The sequence below is a fragment of the Bombus flavifrons genome, chromosome 16 (genome assembly GCF_040668555.2).
Source record: "Bombus flavifrons isolate JBK064 chromosome 16, iyBomFlav1_principal, whole genome shotgun sequence".
Classification (NCBI taxonomy): domain Eukaryota; kingdom Metazoa; phylum Arthropoda; class Insecta; order Hymenoptera; family Apidae; genus Bombus; species Bombus flavifrons.
In genome coordinates, this window is record NC_138457.1 from 714,789 (window position 1) to 732,230 (window position 17,442).

Below are 17,442 nucleotides of genomic sequence, written 5' to 3' on the forward strand. Positions count from 1 at the left end.
TATTATCTTAACGGAAATCAGGGGATCGATCAACTCGTGGTGTCGATTAGTATAATCGTAACGGGAATTTACGACTCCCGTTGACGTCTCTCCTCGCGATTGCGTCTCCCCGCGATTGGTCGAAATTACAGTATCCATTTTGTCTTTCTTGTGATCCTTGTGAACTAGTAAAAAGTCTCCTTTGAAACTTGTTTGAGTTCGAACGATCTTTCTTTTTTGATCTCGAGCGTATCGTTTCTTATTATTTATTAGTGTTTGTCTCGCTAACTCCAAATATTTGTTCAATTGCTTTTGCCATAGAGAGAACATATCATTGTATGTTAAATTAGTGGTTTTTGCAATCGCGGAAGGTAAATTAGCCTTTATACCGAACGTTAATTCAAAAGGGGTAAATCCTGTTCCTTCGTGAACTGCTGTATTATACCCTAAACATTCAAAAAACATAAAAAATCCCATTCCTTATCGCCGTTATCCCGTAGGCTAGTACGAATTAAATCTTTAACTACTGCGTGAGTGCGTTCTAATGATCCGTTGGATTGAGGATGAAAGCTAGTCGTCTTGATATGTTTAATCTTAAAAGCTTCGTCAAATTTCATTACGAGCTCACTAATAAAATTCTGTCCTTGGTCCGTAAGAATTGTTTTGAGTGCAGAGAATATATAAATATAGTGGTTTAATAGCGCGTTGATAATGGATTCACTTTGTTGCGTTTTTAGTGGAACTAGTATTAGGTACTTCGTTAACTCGTCATGAATTGAAAGGATGAATTGGTTTCCTCGCTTGGTCTTTGTCATTGGTCCTATAATATCCATGGCTATTTTGTCGTTAGGGTATAAAGGTGTGTCTGAAATTACTGGTTCTTCTTTAGGTCGAATTCTGACTAATTTTTCTTTTTGGCAAACGTCACAGTTTTTAATAAGGTCTTCGATTCTACTCATTAAATTTGGGATCTTGTATAGTTCTTTGATTCTTTGATATGTCTTTTCGGTTCTTAAATGTCCTATCGTACCGTTATGATTTTCTTGAATTATTTTTCTATCTCCTCCTCGGTTAACTCTTGAATTGGGTACTATGCAAAGGTAACAGGATGTCGTTTATCGTTGAAATATAAAAGCATGAGTTTAATTTGATCCTTTTCTAATTCTGCAAACGTTTTGCCTCCTATGCCTATTTTCTTGTTATTTCGTAGGATGTCGTTAATTTTCCGTAACCATATTGCCTCGTCAGACTCCCCTAATTCTGTTTTAGTCAATTGGTAGAAGGATTGATAGTTGGGTCTCATTTCTAATCGTTTTGGGATTTCTGATTTCTTTTTCCATTTCGTAAAATGTTATAAGAAATCTAAGACTACTGTTCCTTCAGGGGTTTCCACCTTTTGAATAGCGTCAAATCTAGATAAGCTATCTGCGACTGGCTTGTCTTTGCCTTTAACGAATTCGATTGTGTATTCGTACTCTTCTAGCTTTAGTTTCCATCGCATTGATCTAGACGATGGATCTTTGCGATTATTCAACCATTTCAAAGCTTGATGGTCCGTTCTAATAATAAATTTTCGTCCTAACAAGTATTGTCGTAATCGTTTCAATGCCCAAACTATTGCTAATAGTTCTTTCTCAGTCGTCGTATAATTCGTTTCAGGTGGGTTCAGTGTTCTAGAAATAAAACAGCATGGGTGTCCTTCTTGTGAAAGAACTGCTCCCAGTCCTTGGTTATTTGCGTCGGTCGTTAGCGTAAAAGTCTTAGTAAAGTCGGGGTATGTTAAGACTGGTGCTTCGCATAGTCTCTGTTTTAATGTTTCAAAGCTGTTTTGTTGTTTATCCGTCCAATGAAAGTTGACGTCCTTTTTTATGAAGTCTGTTAGAGGTTTAGCTATTTTAGAAAAATTTTTTATGAACTTACGGTAGTATCCTACCAGTCCTAAAAATGATTTGACTTCTGTGGGGTTTCTCGGTGCCCTAAAGTCTGTTACTGCTTGTATTTTCTTCGCGTTAGGTTTCACTCCTTCACCCGTTACAACGTGTCCTAAATATTCTAGTTCCGGTTTCAGAAATTCGCATTTATCGGGTTGTATCTTGAGTCCTAGTTCCCTAAGTCTTTGCAAAACTATTGCTAAATTCTGATTATGTTTCTGGATGGTATCTCCGAATATTATTATGTCGTCTAAGTAAGCAAAACAGTGTTTGTTGATTAAACCTCTGAAAGCTGTGTCCATCATGCGTTGGAAAGTCGCGGGTGCGTTCTTTAATCCAAATGGCATTCTGTTGTAATAAAAGTGTCCCTGCGGTGTTGAAAACGCGGTGTATTTTTTTGAATTTAAATCCATGGGTATTTGATGGAATCCTGATGATAAGTCTAACGCGGAAAAGAATTTAGCATTCCCTAATTGACTCAGTATGTCTTCTATGTCAGGTAAAGGGTAGGCGTCTTGGTCTGTCAGCTCGTTAAGTTTCCTGAAATCTATGACTATTCTCCATTTTTGTTTTCCTGAAGCGTCTATTTTCTTTGGGACTACCCAAACTGGTGAATTGTAAGGTGAATCCGATTCCTCGATAATATTTTTGTTTAACATTTCTTTCATTTGTTTCTCGATCTCGGCTTTGTGACATTCTGGGGGTCTATAAGATTTGGTGTTAATAATTTTATCTTGTTTCAGTGTAATCACGTGTTTCGTCAAGTTCGTACAAGGTAAAACGTCCGTTTCTAAGTTGAACACGTCTATATAGTGAATTAGTATTTTTTCTATAGGTTCTCTAAATTCGCGTTCGATATGATTTGTCCTCAAAATGGCTTTGAATTTTGCAATTTGGTCTAAATCTTTATTGTTTTCTATATAACTGGAAATTTCGTGATTTTTCTCACCAGTATTGAAGAAACATACTCTCGTTGGTTGTCCCTCCAAGTAGATCGTTTGAACTCTCTTTTCTCCTGGTCGAATTACTATGGGTTTCTGGAAGTGCAGATCGTTATCGTCTAATTTTAATGTCTCGTTTGATATTTCGTATCGGTATTTTTCTAGACATGGCAGACCTAATATAGCATCTTCAATTAATGGGAAATCCTTAGGTACAATACAAAATTTATGGTCTTTACCAAATATTCTAAGTAGGACGTATTTGTTGGTTCTGTATTTACTCTGTCCCATATAAAATGTTCGTGGTTCGTTCGTACTATAAACAGTCGATATCAGCCGATTTTCTTTAATTAGGTTGATGCCGGCTCCTGTGTCGACTAAGTGCGTTACTGGTCTGTCATTTCTCCTAAACTGTACGGTGAGCAATCTTCCGGTGGTCGCGTTGGCCCTTGGTATTTCTTGTTCCAATAACTTTGTTCCTCTGTATCCTGGTTGATTTCTTCCGTTATGTAGTTCGGTTTCCACTTTATTTGGTTGACCCGTGAAGGTGGTCGGTTTCTTTGGCTGGGTGACTGAAAATTTGGGCACCGATGTGCGATGTGTCCGATTTTGCCACGCTTGAAGCATTTAGTTTGCATTGCGTCATTCGTCCGTACTGGGTTCCTGCGCGGTATAGCTCCTCGGCCCGTGGTGAATCTTTTCATTTGGGGTCGTTTCTCTGGGTATCTGTTCATAGGTTGTACGCGTCTTTGTTGTTCTTCCCTTAAGAATCTTTCGATATCTCCAGCTTCTTTCTCGGCTTCTACTAAGGTTGATGGTTTACTCGGCATTAATATTCGTCCTATCTCGGTGCGTAGTCCTCTCAGATATGTCCGGCTTACTCCCTTCATTACTTTCTCGAGTGTTACTTTTCGTGTCAACGGTTGCGGATTCTCGTTGGTTGTCGCGTATGTTAGTCTGTTAAGCACTTGTCGGAACCTAATGTTAAAAAATTGAACTGACTCTTCTTTTCCTTGCCTTAGTTCCCGGAGTTGTTCTGCGTATTCGTCGGACGTCACTTGTGCGGCTACGCTCTGTCGTAATGCGTCGAATAGATCAGTATAGTTCTCTATTCGTATATTCCGGATGCCTTGTGCTGCTCGGCCTATTATTTTCTCGATTTTAATAGCCGTTAGTAGTAATGCCTTTTGCGAACATAAGTTTCTTATTGCTCTGACATCTGCTATGAAATCCTCTACACCTATGTCGTCATCACCGTTTAGTATCGGGATATATTTTAGAGCTTTTTCTGCTGTCAGAAGAGGTTCACGTGTGTTTCTTGGCTGCATTTGCACGTCATCGTCATCGCTTTCCGTCTCTGGTGCAGACGGCCGGGTGCGCCGAGGCGTATCATCGTGGACTGATTCAAAGTCTTCTGTCATTAACGTGGCTCGGTCTTCGTCCAGTCCTACCTTTAATTTAGCTACCGTCCGTCCCAATATTTCGATTTCCTTAACCTTTTGCTTGTTTTCTTCATTTGTTTGTTGGATTGAAAGGTCCACGCGACTTTGCATCTGCGCGATTTCTTTACAATTTTCATTATCCTGGCAGGACCGCCGAAATGTCACGTAAAGTTGGTACTTGGACTGTACTAAGAATGCTGTGTCGTAACCCAACTACTAATGTCCAAAGGTGATGTGTCCAAAGGAGTCCAAAGCTCGGGGTCGATATCACATGGTTGAGATGAGATTCATGTCACACTTGCATTCATTTTGGCAGTGTTATGGCACTGCCGTGTGAAAAGGGAATGAGCGTTTCGTCCCGGGACTACCGTTGGACTCGTCAGTAAGGCTATGCCCGGTAGTCCCTGCCTTAGACGTAGAGGGAGTCTCGCTAGGTGCGGTATTTGTATCATGCGCCCGTATATTCGACCACTAGCGAGATAGACAGACTCGTTGTCGTCGTAGTGGTCCTCTGGTGTTGGCGGTTGGTACCCGGATCGCCCGGGAGGTGTTGCGACCGCTTTGATGCCTCGACCTGTCGGCGTCCTGCTGGTACCTATCCGTCACATATCCCTTGAATAGCATTATGTTTTTTTAAATTTTCCTTTGTTATACCAGGCTTCGCAGAGGCTAAGAGAATTACAAAATTTAATATAACTCCAAAGACAAAAAAAAATTCACAAAAAATTCTTAATTTAGGACTGACCTGACTATAGCATCGGCCAGGATCCTGCCGGATGTGCAGAGGTGCCATAGGTGCCACATGCTAGGTCATACGGCGGCGAGATGCACCGTGGTATAACCTGGTAGGGAGTTATACAGGAGGTATGGAAGTGGAGAACACACAATGAAGGAGTGCACGAAGGAGCCGAGATGTGCGATGTGCTCCAGAAAGGAAGGTGCAAATGTTAGGCACGTTACGAGCTCGCTGGCCTGCCCGATGGTCAGCGTGGAGACTAGGGACTAAGAGGATAAAGGTCCTGCAGATTAATCTGAATAAATGCAGGATCTTTTAGCTAAATATGTGTGCGAAAACGGGGTGGACATAGTGAAAGTATCCGAGCCGTAAAAACAATTACCGTATTGGTACAATGATACGGTCCGGGATGCATTGCTATGGGTCACTCTTTTTAATGGACGACAGGCGTCTAGTGAGACGCTGATCAGCAAGAGAGGGGTGGTTGGCATCAGAGTCGAGGACATTATGTGTATCAATGGATATTGTCCCCCAATGTGAACAGGCAGGAGTTCGACGGTTACATCTTGACATCGTCACCTTGACTACGTCGGACAATTTACGACCGATATCCGGCATATAAAAGGGATAGACAACAATGTAGCCAATGCTCTATTCCGGATCGAAGCGATCGGGAAATCAGTTGATCATCAAACGCTAGCCGCAGCGCAACAAAACGATACCGAGTTGCGCGAGATAATTAAGTCTGGCTCTAGCGCGTTGCAATTAATGAAGGTGCGATTTCCCGATCAGGATGTCGGAATATGTTTTGATCTCTCGACCGAAGACCATTCGCACCGGAACCGCTACGACGCACCGTATTTCGGTCGCTGCATGGACATGGACATGGTCATGGACATTGCAGAAGACCAATAGAAATTACAAGAATTAACACTACCACAGGCAAACTTCTCACTGGGGAGCACGAGACGGGTATGGGTTCTCAGGGCGTAGGACCACGCCCTGGATCTGATATTTTCCTATAGTCGGGTGGCGGCTGGTCGGTGCCTTTGGTACCCGTCAGCTCGCTGATCCGGTGCGGAGAATTTCGGAGAAGTTGGTGGGCTCATACCTGCCAAGACCAATCATCTTCTCGCGGGGCTCCCCGTCACCCTGCACCGGCCTTGACCGGGGTATGGTGCGAAAGAGTGAGTGGCACCAGGACGGGAATTTGCTGACGACTGGACGGCATATATGAAAATATATGCTGACACACACGCATTAACTCATTATGCATTATGGATTGCGACAATGAAAAGAAATACGTTTGCGGTGCAGGGGAGGGAGACCCCAGTACCGGCGCAGGCATGGGTGTTCAAGTGAGCTCCGCTGCGTCGTCATCTCACGACCACGGCCGTTCGAGGGTGGACCGCCAGGCCCTCGGACGTGTCCATACGCCTGGCGAGGCAGCAGAGACGGAAAACAAGAAAGAAGGTAGGGATTGTGGGATGGAAATGGAGATAGATACGTCCCACACCCGAAAGGAGAGGAGTCCCAGGAGGTCAGGGGAAGGTATAAAAGACACCTTCCTCGTTCCAGCCTCAGCAGAAAAGATAAGAAGACAGAGCAAGGAGAAAGCTCACAGAACGAGGACGGAGGATGGGGAATCCGATACCTCAATAATATCAAGGTCGTCGGTGGCTTCATCCCCACCTGTGAGTGGCAAAAAACGAAAGCTGGCTCCTTCATCAGTATCCCCGAAGGTCTCCGAGAAGCTCATGCAGGAGCTTGGCACGAACTCCCCGGCAGATGTTAGTGCAGAACATGCCAGACAGGTGGCGATCGTCATGAAGGTGGCAATCAACTCTACCCACCTGAAAGGCACGTACATAAGAGATTTAAAGAATGCGGCAGCCTTCTTCTCTGCGGCCTGGAAAGATAAAACGAGGAAGAGATCCAGGGAAAGACGCAAGGAGAAGGAAGCTAAAGACGAAAACGCGGATGCACGAGTAACACTCCTGGAGGAAGAGAACGCGACCCTTCGTCGTGAACTGGCTGAAGAGCGAGCGGCTGCGCGAGAAAGGAAAATAGCGGTGGGATGGTCCTGGGCCACGGTCACGGCTATCCCCAAACGCCCACTACAGTGCTATAGATGCCTCGAGCTGGGACATGTGAGAGCAACATGCACGTCGGCAGTAGACAGGGGCAACCTGTACCACCGATGCGGCAAGAGCGGCCATAAGGCCAGAGAATGCGCGGCAGCTAAGACAAACTGCCCTCTATGTGAAGCGCTAGGCCCTCCAGCAGGGCATCGAATGGGGGGAATAGCATGTGTTCCCCCAAAAATCAGAAGGAGGAGACCCCCGGGTCAGGAAGTCAATAACAACTACAGAAGAGGTCCGATAAGCGTAACGAGGAACGACTCGGGGGAGTTCATGGAGACGGGTTAAATTCAACCCAAAAATAATTCAATGTAATCTGGGGCATGCGAAGAGAGCTCAGGATCTGCTCTACCAGACTATCCGGAAGAGCGGGGTAGCTCTCGCAGTTATCGCTGAGCCGTACAGCGTTCCAAACACCACCAACTGGGCGCAGGACACGAGCGGAAGAACCTGATATACCCTGATCTCCAGGGCTGGGCCCCCACGGCGTACTGCTCGACCGAGGCAACGGATACGTTGCGGTCGAGTGGGCAGGGATAGCAGTCGTGGGAATATACGTCTCCCCCAATTGCGGATTGGAGGCATTCGGGGACTTCCTGGACGAAGTGGGTGGCTGTGTCAGAAGATGCTACCCCCGTCAGGTAATGGTCCTCGGAGACTTCAATGCCCACTCAACACAATGAGGGAATGACAGAACAACATCAAGAGGAAGGTGGCTGTCCGACTGGGCGGCTGGTAATGGCCTCGCACTAGCGAACCAAGGAACAGTGAAGACGCGCGTCGCATGGAGGGGTGCGTCGGTCGTCGACCTCACTTGGGCCACACCAGAGCTATACCGAAAGATACGGAACTGGCATGTGGCGGAGGGAGTGCAGACGCTATCCGACCATCTCTACGTGTGCATGGAGCTGAAGCTAGGAAAGGACAACGATAGCAGAATAGGAGTGAGGCAGACCGGTCCTACACCGCCCAGATGGCGCTTAAAAGACAGAGATAAAGAAGCGCTACAAGTGGCAGCCACCGGCGCAGCCTGGAACTGGGACGCTCGTGATGTCTCCAAAGTACGGACAGTGGATGACGATCTCCAAAAACAAATGAAGGTAGTATGTGATGCAGCGATGCCACGCGTCTCCAAAAACAAGAATGCAAGAAGGACGATGTACTGGTGGATTCCAGAGATAGCCAAACTGAGGGAGCAGCGCAACCAGGCTCGCAGAAGATTTGCACGAACCCAACGTCGCAGGTGGACGAGAAACGCAGAGGAGATCTCCTGAACGTGTGCAGCCTATAAAGGAGCAAGAAAGGTGCTACAACGGGAGATCAAGATGGCGAAGGATCGGTCCTGGAATGAACTGATCGAGGCAGTCGAATCAGATCCATGGGGGAGGCCGTACAAAGTCGTACTACCGAAACTGAGGCCACAGCCCCCCCCCCCCCTCACAGACTGAGAGCATCGACCCGGAAACCCTGGACAAGATGGCTGGAGCCTTGTTCCCCAGACAGGAGGCACGCCCTCAGGAGCGAGAGAGCATCCCCTCTCCCTCTCACTCGGACAGCGAGGAAGAAGAAGAGAGAGGTTCTTCCGAGTGGAGGGAGGAGGAGGAAGGGATTACCAACGAAGAACTCATGAGGGCAGTAAGGAAGATGGCCTCCCGGGACGTTGCACCGGGTCCAGATGGTATTCCAGGCCGAATCTGGGCCGAAACAATAGATCTGATGGCCCCCCGCCTGCAACACCTCTTCAACCGGTGCCTGAGGGAAGGAGCGTATCCCCGGAGTTGGAGGGTAGCGAGACTGGTGCTGCTCAAGAAGGAAGGAAGGCCGCCGGACTCCCCATCGGGATATAGACCAATATGCCTCATGGACGAGGTGGGTAAAATACTCGAAAGAATCATCGCCGCCCGTCTGGAGACACATATGAAGCAGAGGGAGCCCGGCTGGCACGACGGACAGTATAGATTCCGCCAGGGTCGCTCGACCATCGATGCGATAAAGCATGCCAGGAAAACCACGTAGGAGATGGTATCCGGTCAGGGAGTGGCAATGGCAGTCTCCCTAGACATCTCCAACACATTCAACACGATTCCCTGATATAGGATCGTGGAGGCTCTGCGTCGCTACCAAGTACCGAAGTACCTGGTGGAAGTGATCAGGATCTACCTCAGCGACCGCTGGGTATAGTTCAGCAGCCAGAAAGGGATAGAGAGAAGACCGGTCGAGAGGGGGGTCCCGCAAGGGTCAGTGCTGGGACCGATCCTCTGGATAACAGCTTACGACCGGGTGCTGCGCTGCCCGAGACCGCTGGGTACGGAAGTGGTCTGCTACGCAGATGATACTCTAGTCCTTGCCGGGGGTCGGTGGTGGAACGAGACTGCCAACCTGACTGAGGATGCGGTGGCATGCGTGATAAAAGAGATTAAGCGGCTGGAACTATGTGTATCGCCTACCAAGTCGGAAGTGCTGGGGTTCTATGACAACCGACATAGAGCCCCCCCTGCCACCAGGATTGGCCATAAGTATAGATAAAGGAAAGGTGATGGTGGAACAACGAATGAAATACCTGGGTCTCACCATCGACGGCCAATGGACCTTCGAGCCGCATTTTGAGCAACTCGCGCCGAAGGTGGCCACGGCGGCAAGCGCGCTGTGCGGCCTGCTGCCGAACCTGGGAGACACGGGATTAGGAGTACGACGCCTCTATGAAGGTGTGGTGCGTTCCCGGGTCCTGTATGGAGCCTCTGTGTGGGCAAGGGAGTTGAGTGCGAGCCGGCGTAGCTTGGCCCTGGTAAGGGGACCTCATAGCTGTAGGCCCTCGCACTCAAAGAAAGATATGAAAACAAGAAAATACTACTGCAGGTAGGGACCCTAGGAGACACCCAGGCACGTCGACTTGGGGGAAATACAGCTGAATATATGGAGACGCTGGCACGCATGGCTCGAAGAAGAAACCCGGACCAGACCACACCGGGCAGTATGCGCCGTGCTTCCCAACTGGGAGGAGTGGAGGAACAAAAATGGAGCTCCACTAACGTTCAGGATGACCCAAATACTAACCGGACAAGGGTTGTTTGGGGAATTCCTGGAACGCATAGGAAAAGTAACAACGTCCATATGTCATCACTGCAGGACGAGCGAGGACACGGCGCAGCACACACTAGCAGCTTGCCCGGCGTGGGAAGAACCAAGGAGGGTATTGAGGATGAAGGTGGGTGAAGATCTGGCCCAAAGAGACACTGATTAGGGTGGTCCTCGGGGGTCGCCAGGGACACTCTGCCGTCCGCGCCTTCTGCTAGCAAGTAATGCTGGCAAAAGAGCGAGAACTGACAGGGAAGAGAGGAGGACACGGAGAGGAAGACCTCAAGTGGGAGTATTCAACCAGGAGTAATCCCCCTGGTGATCCATCAATAAGGTCGTCTCTATGAAAGAACAAGACGGGGGATATCGATCGATAGAAATTCGTAAGAGAACTCGGGACATCCCCGCAGACGTCAGGAGGCCACCGTGGAGTTTTGGTCGGTAAGAGTCCGACACTACTCAGCTGTTGCTCTACAGCAGTGTCCATGAGGATTTCTCCACGTATAAAAAAAAAGCCGCTCAACACCCTAAAACCAAAACATATATAAACCGAGACTTCACCCAGTTAGGATAGTTCTTGTCCTTATTCTAGTTGCTGTACTCATACAACCTCTTTTCCCCGGTTCAGTGTCATTCCTGTAAGTGTTAAAATTTATAATAAAGTTTTATAAAGGAAAACTAGTAGTTGGGTTACGACTCAAGTTCCTTACCGCAATCCAAGTACCAATTTTACGTGACACGTTCATCCCGTGACCGCGGTTACGTTCGGCGACTCATTATCACAAATCTAGAACAAATACAATCGGATCGAATGACGACAATTGTTCAATTACGCCTATGATAGAATCTACTTTACGGTGTTAAGGGATTATCCAAAATTCCAAAGGCTCCGGTGTTCTTTCATCCCCGACATACATATAACAGATTTAATCATTTCAACATATATCAAATTGCCTGACGTATTGCAGGTAGCAAAAATTTGTCACATGACGATTGCATGACACAATTAGGGCACATTTTTAACAAAGACTAACTTGTGTACATCATCATTCCCCAAGATATGGAGGTAAAGTTCAAATTCGCAGTGAAGTTCAAGATAAAACTAAAATAAAACTATATATCTTTCTTCACATGATTTGATAGTAATTATTTCACAAAATGCAATATTTGATACATAGCGCTTCAGACGCGAACAAGACCACCAGCCGCGCTTTTGGCCCACTTGAGGAATATTTTCCCGCAAAAAGCAATCAATTTATTAGCACAATATCTCAAAAATTAATTGAAATCGGTAATATACATGAAAGGTTAGTGAGAATTTATCTTGAGAAGCATTATCAAATGATGCCAAAAAATACATAATTCCTGATAAAAATGGAACTACATCTCCATATATAAAAAAATAATAATGTAAAAAAGATGGTTTTTTATGATTAATTACGTATATTAAGTTTCTGTTTTCTTACAAACACAGTTGAGCAAAATTTGATTTGTCTAGTAAATAATAAATAATAAATTAAAATAGCATTTTAATTCTGAATAAGAATTAAATTTCTTCTTTAAATAATAATCGTTTAGACGATACCAAAAATAATTTATTTATTATTTCTTAGTTGTAAATGAAATTTTATTTTCTATTTGAATTAAATCCGATCCCAAATGATAATATATAAATATGTTTTGTTTTTGTCTTATCTGTTTCATTTTGTACAATGAAAGAATCGTATAATTAATATAGTTGTTTTTCAATAGACAGATCGCAGTTCATATTATTCTCACCTAATATTATTAAAAATTACAAGTTATAATTTACAGCGATCTTTCTAATTGAAATGTTATATTTATGTAGAAATAAATTTGCTCAACGATCGATAAATAACAAATAAAAGTAATAAATAAAATATAAAATTGTATTTGTAAATAACAATTAATTTCATTATATTAAACAATGTCTTTAAACTTGTTCAAATAACAAATAATTCTTTTCTGCTTTTTATTTGAACTCTCCAAAAATTTATTCTATATGAGCGTTTCACTTGAATTGCGCGAAGCAATTCGAAGAATTTGTGAAACAATAACGTGTAGAAATTATACTACTATAACACATCAGCTCATACGTCACTACTGACTCGGCAGTTTCTCGCAAAAAATAACATTTACAGTCGCCATATTCACCTGATCGCTCCCTTGCGATTATTTGTTATTCTCCAGAATGACAAAATAAAACAAAAATCGTTATGCGAACTATACACTATAGAAGAAAGTGCTTTCAGAAATGTGTTAATGATTGAAAGATACGCTGGCAAAAATATATTGTATTCTCTTGAGGTTGACTGATAGAAGAACGAGTGGTCGAATTTGTAATGGAAAAATATACTGAAATAAATAAAGGGATAAGTATAAGTATAATGTATAAGTTTATGCTGATTTAGATTCTTACTCTCTTAGTGTTACAATACAATAACATCGATAAGGAGCACGTTCATTTATAGCAAAAGGACATTACCGAAAAAGTTAACCTTGTAGCTTTAGCGAAAGGCTACAAGCAACATAAATGGAAATCTATTTATTAGTTTTTTTGTTCCTAGACCTTGTAACCCAAAACAAATGTGTGTTCAATGGTACAATAATATGGACCTCTCCTTATTTAGAATAATTTTGTTTCACAAAATTCTATTTTCTGCGTAATAGAGGACTCTAGGTCACGGATATACATAAATAAAGATGTAGAGTTTTTCATGAAGTAGTTACTTCAACATCTTCAGAGGGAATAACTTAAATATAGACGAACAAATAAATATTTTCTCAAATAAGAGAAAAATTCAACGATCTTTTCGATCACGACTCGTATGAGGGGGGGGGGGGAGAAAAAGAGGAAAGCAAAAAATGATATGCAGCTTAGTAGAGGTTCAGAAGAAAAGTCTGAGGAAATTGTCTGAAATAAAATGTGATGATTAAGAAAAAAGTGGGACATGAAACATGTTATATAAAATATACTTTATATATTCTATTTTGGTTCATATATATATAATAAAAAATGTATATGTAACACGAAACGAGTATAGAATAGAAGTACTAATGTTTAATCAGAGTTTCTGTAATTTTGATAGTTTTGTATTTTTTTATTTTTATATTTTCTATATTTTTGTACTTTTGTATTTTTTAATGTTTTCTATAATTCTATATTCAAGTAATTGTATAAAAAGAAGAATACGAAAAGTGTGGAATGACAACGCATGTAACGGTACGTGAATGTTACGCGGACGCAAGATAACCAGGAGAGGTTGTATAGGAATCGAGGATTCGTTGGACAAAGAGAACGTTTTTTTAGGAATACGTCATGTTTATGTAAACTATATACCAAAGAATTAAAAAATAAATAAATAAATAAAATCGAGTAACTAATTAGTTACCTAATACCATACCATACCATACCATATCATAGTTAACTAATTAGAAGAGAAAAAGAAAAACATTCGCTAAACGAAATGGCGCGATCAACCTCCGCAAGGAAGGTTGCGATGGTGGCGTTAACAGTTGGGTTGCACGACACAAACAATTTCAAATTGGAGTTCAACCGCTATTCGCGACAAGGTCACGGTGATTTTTACTCTTTTCTATACGCAGGCGGCACGTTACCAATAGAGATGTCACTCCGCTGGTCCGATGTTTTTAATTATATTTTTAATACAGAGTTTATCGCATCGAGCAGTATCATGGCCATTTGTAAACATTCATTGGTAAAGACACGCAATACATCATTTAAATCCGTCATAATAAAAAGGAGAACGCATGATTACATGCATTTCGTAATAAAGATAATAAAAAAAGACTCACCATACCAACGTAAGAGAAGATTTATAATGATTTACTTTACAGGAGAATAGGTTTAGTTGAATAACACGAAATCCGTACGTAGGTTTCTGGAGATCCAAAGACTTTGAGCACCCTGAGAAATTAAAGCAAGCTAGATAAATGCAGAAATTAAAATTGAGACATGATTATTTTATAAGAGTATCATATTGAATTACATATTTGATGCATACAATTAGGTTACAATATTTTGTCATTATTTGTTTGAATTTCATCAAATGCTTTTAAATAAGAAAATTTTGATAATAATTAATAACATAGTGTTAAAATATAAAATTGTATTATCTTTATAGCGTAATTTATATATAAGTTATAAATAAATTTATAGCTATAACATTCAGAATTTCGCAAAGTATTCTCAGGATATATGTTGTTTCACTTGCTAAAACTTTTTAATGGATTGTTATCTAACATACATGATTAAAGCACACTCTTCTGTTTGATCATTGATCAATGAAATTGGTCTTGTTCTTAAAATCTTAACGAATTCCATAATCAATGTTTCACAATATATAGAAAAAAATAATTTTAAAGCGATCTAATCTACATAAAAAGAAAACATTCTCAAGTTTAACATTGCAATGTTGTAATATTTTTACACTTATAAAAGAAATGTTGACATATTTAAGCAAAATAATCCATCAGCGCTTCACATATTTTGGATTATTAAAATATAATTTCATTTGATACATTTGGCGTGTTAAAAGTTTTTACAATTCATGAAGGTGTACATTATTGTACATTTGATGATAATAATAATCGTACATATAAGTTATGACAAAAAGTAGAAGAGTAAATAAATGTTCAATACTTCAATGCTTGCTTATCATATATTAATGTTAATACAAATAAAGATAGGTTTTAACATATATTAACGCACTGAAAAATTGTTGTTTGTATAGCATAAGTATGGTTTAAAATCTATGTATCAATATTAGTGGTTTCCTGCCTGTTATTTCATATCTAATACAATTTTATATCTATACTCACAATTTAACTTATGAAAAGTAACAGTGATATATGAGCAATATGGATGTCATTAACTACTGCTGAAATACATTTGAAACAGTCTTGGCAGTTCAATCTTCTGATTTCATAAGGTCTTCCATACATACGTCTATATATGGGTGCTACCTATATTTATTCTGCAACATAAACAAATTGATATTGTAATTTTACTGTGAAACTTTACAAGACCATGATATAAGAAGAGCATATAAACTTGTATATACATATTTGCAAATATATACAAATTTCATATACACCTGAAATCTAGCTCATACCGCTTTCTGACTTTAAGCACTGTTTGAACGTATTTCCTGTTAATATAATATTTACATTGCGATGTCTTTTCATTTTTTATAGACAAGAAATTTTGTTGCTGTTATATAGTATGACGAAACGTGGTAAAAAGGTACTACGACAATATGGCAAATTTGTAACTTTTAATTAAAAAAGGAGGAAAAAGAAAATATTTTACATTTAAAAATGAAACTTTGAAACCTATTACCTTGTGCAATAAGGATAGAAATTAAACAAATTTCGTATATCGCATCGCAAACTGAACTATGAAAATTGCAAAGTTAAGCGTTATCGATCCTCACGTAGGCCCATACCAATAATCCCAAATAGGTATTTTATCGCTTAATTTTTTTCGGTTCTGTACATATTCCTAGGTAGTCGTGTATTAGTATTAGATAAAAAAAGTACGAACCCATCTACACAGTTAATAAAAATATAATTGAATTAAGAACATAAATCCCGTATTTTTTAATACATATTCCACGTTTATTTCTCTTATCTACGATCTAGATCTATGTCTAGATCGTCTAGATCTACGATTTCTTCTATTTATCTTTTATACGGGGTGGTTGGTAACTGGTGGTACAAGCGGAAAGGGGGAGAAAATATAGAATAAAAAATTTCTTTTTAATTTTTTTTTTTTTATTTTTCCATCGAGACAACGATCTACAGTGAGATCCGTTATAACGAGACGTGATAAAGTGCACGCGTACCGAGAGAAAATTCAAAGTCGATTTTCTCGAAAACAAAGCCTCAAACGAAAAATTTTTATTCTATATTTTCGACTTCCTTTTTCGCGTAGAATCGCCCCCTTTCCGCTTGTACTACCAGTTACCAATCACCTTGTATATATGGTTTGATATGTTTGGTGTACCGCAATAATATAGGTTAAATTATATAAAACATGTTTGTTTCATATAAAAATAACTTAAGTAAAATCTTTAATTGTATAAACATATATAAAATATTTACCTTAAATAAACCAATAGTCGATCAAGTGTTACATCTTTTGTATTTGTATATTCTCTTCTACCAAAATTTAACAGATTAACTTTGTAATTCTTTGTTTAGCATTCATTACTAACTGATATATATCCACATTGTAGGCAACCTTCAACACGACACACAACTAACCATGTGCGTTTCCACAGAACGATTGTGCGGTGCCTCGCGTCGGTCAACCGCTATTATTTAGAATTGCTTACAGTACTGCTCGTTGATTGGCTATAATTCAGCAGTACAACAGAGTACCTGCGCACATACTTGCGCGATTATATAAGAATATAAATGTATAATATTTGTACTTTAAGAGTGAATAATAGATATGATTGTATGTACAATTTTGTAGAGTACAATTAGATATGTAAGTACAATTTTAACAAGCCGTCTTAACAAGATCTTTATGAACGCATCATACATCAAATATGATACATGCAAAGTATGTATAACATTTAAGATACGTGTATGTAAGTATAGTGAAAAACAAAACTGTTGTTGGAATGTAGATATAAAAAGAGCAATATTCCCCACATTATTTAAATATATGTAATTGTACACCATAAGAGACATTTATATAAATAATGTAATTGTATAATAAATGTACACAAAGCATTGACATTATTTATTGTTAGGGAAAAATCGATATAAATTTCCTTTATATTGTCGTTTGTAATGATCGAGTTTATTTTGTTGACCAGTGACTCATAGGCTTATTCTTTTTTTGCCGAGCACCCGCGTTTTTGTGTCTTGGCAGCAAACTCGACCTAGGCAGTTTTTGCTTTACCTTGGTCTAGGCTTTAGAACACAGACATACTCATACAAGAGCCCATCTGTTTTTGCCGATCGACTAAAAATCTTCAACTGTGTGTGAATACGGTTAATGCTTCTGAATCATTTTATCCTTCTCTCACCTACGAGTAGCCGCAAGTTCAACGAACGCTCATCACTAGTCAGTATATAGTCATGCAGGACGTGATTTTTCGCCGGTTCGACTCTGTAAATCTAACGACACATACGTCCATT

At 40.9% G+C, this 17,442-nt stretch overlaps 1 long non-coding RNA gene across 2 annotated transcripts; it reads right to left on the minus strand.

Moving 5' to 3' along the window:
- Positions 1 to 14,296: 14,296 nt before the first annotated feature.
- Positions 14,297 to 16,928, minus strand: LOC138187976 (uncharacterized). Of its 2 annotated transcripts, none has more exons than XR_011175306.1 (3): positions 16,393 to 16,928; positions 15,629 to 15,790; positions 14,297 to 15,437 (listed from the first exon to the last, which is right to left on the minus strand). It is a non-coding gene; the product is annotated as an uncharacterized LOC138187976 (long non-coding RNA). The 2 variants fall into 2 exon arrangements; XR_011175307.1 differs by having other exon boundaries at positions 14,297 to 15,535.
- Between the last annotated feature and the right edge of the window lie 514 nt (positions 16,929 to 17,442).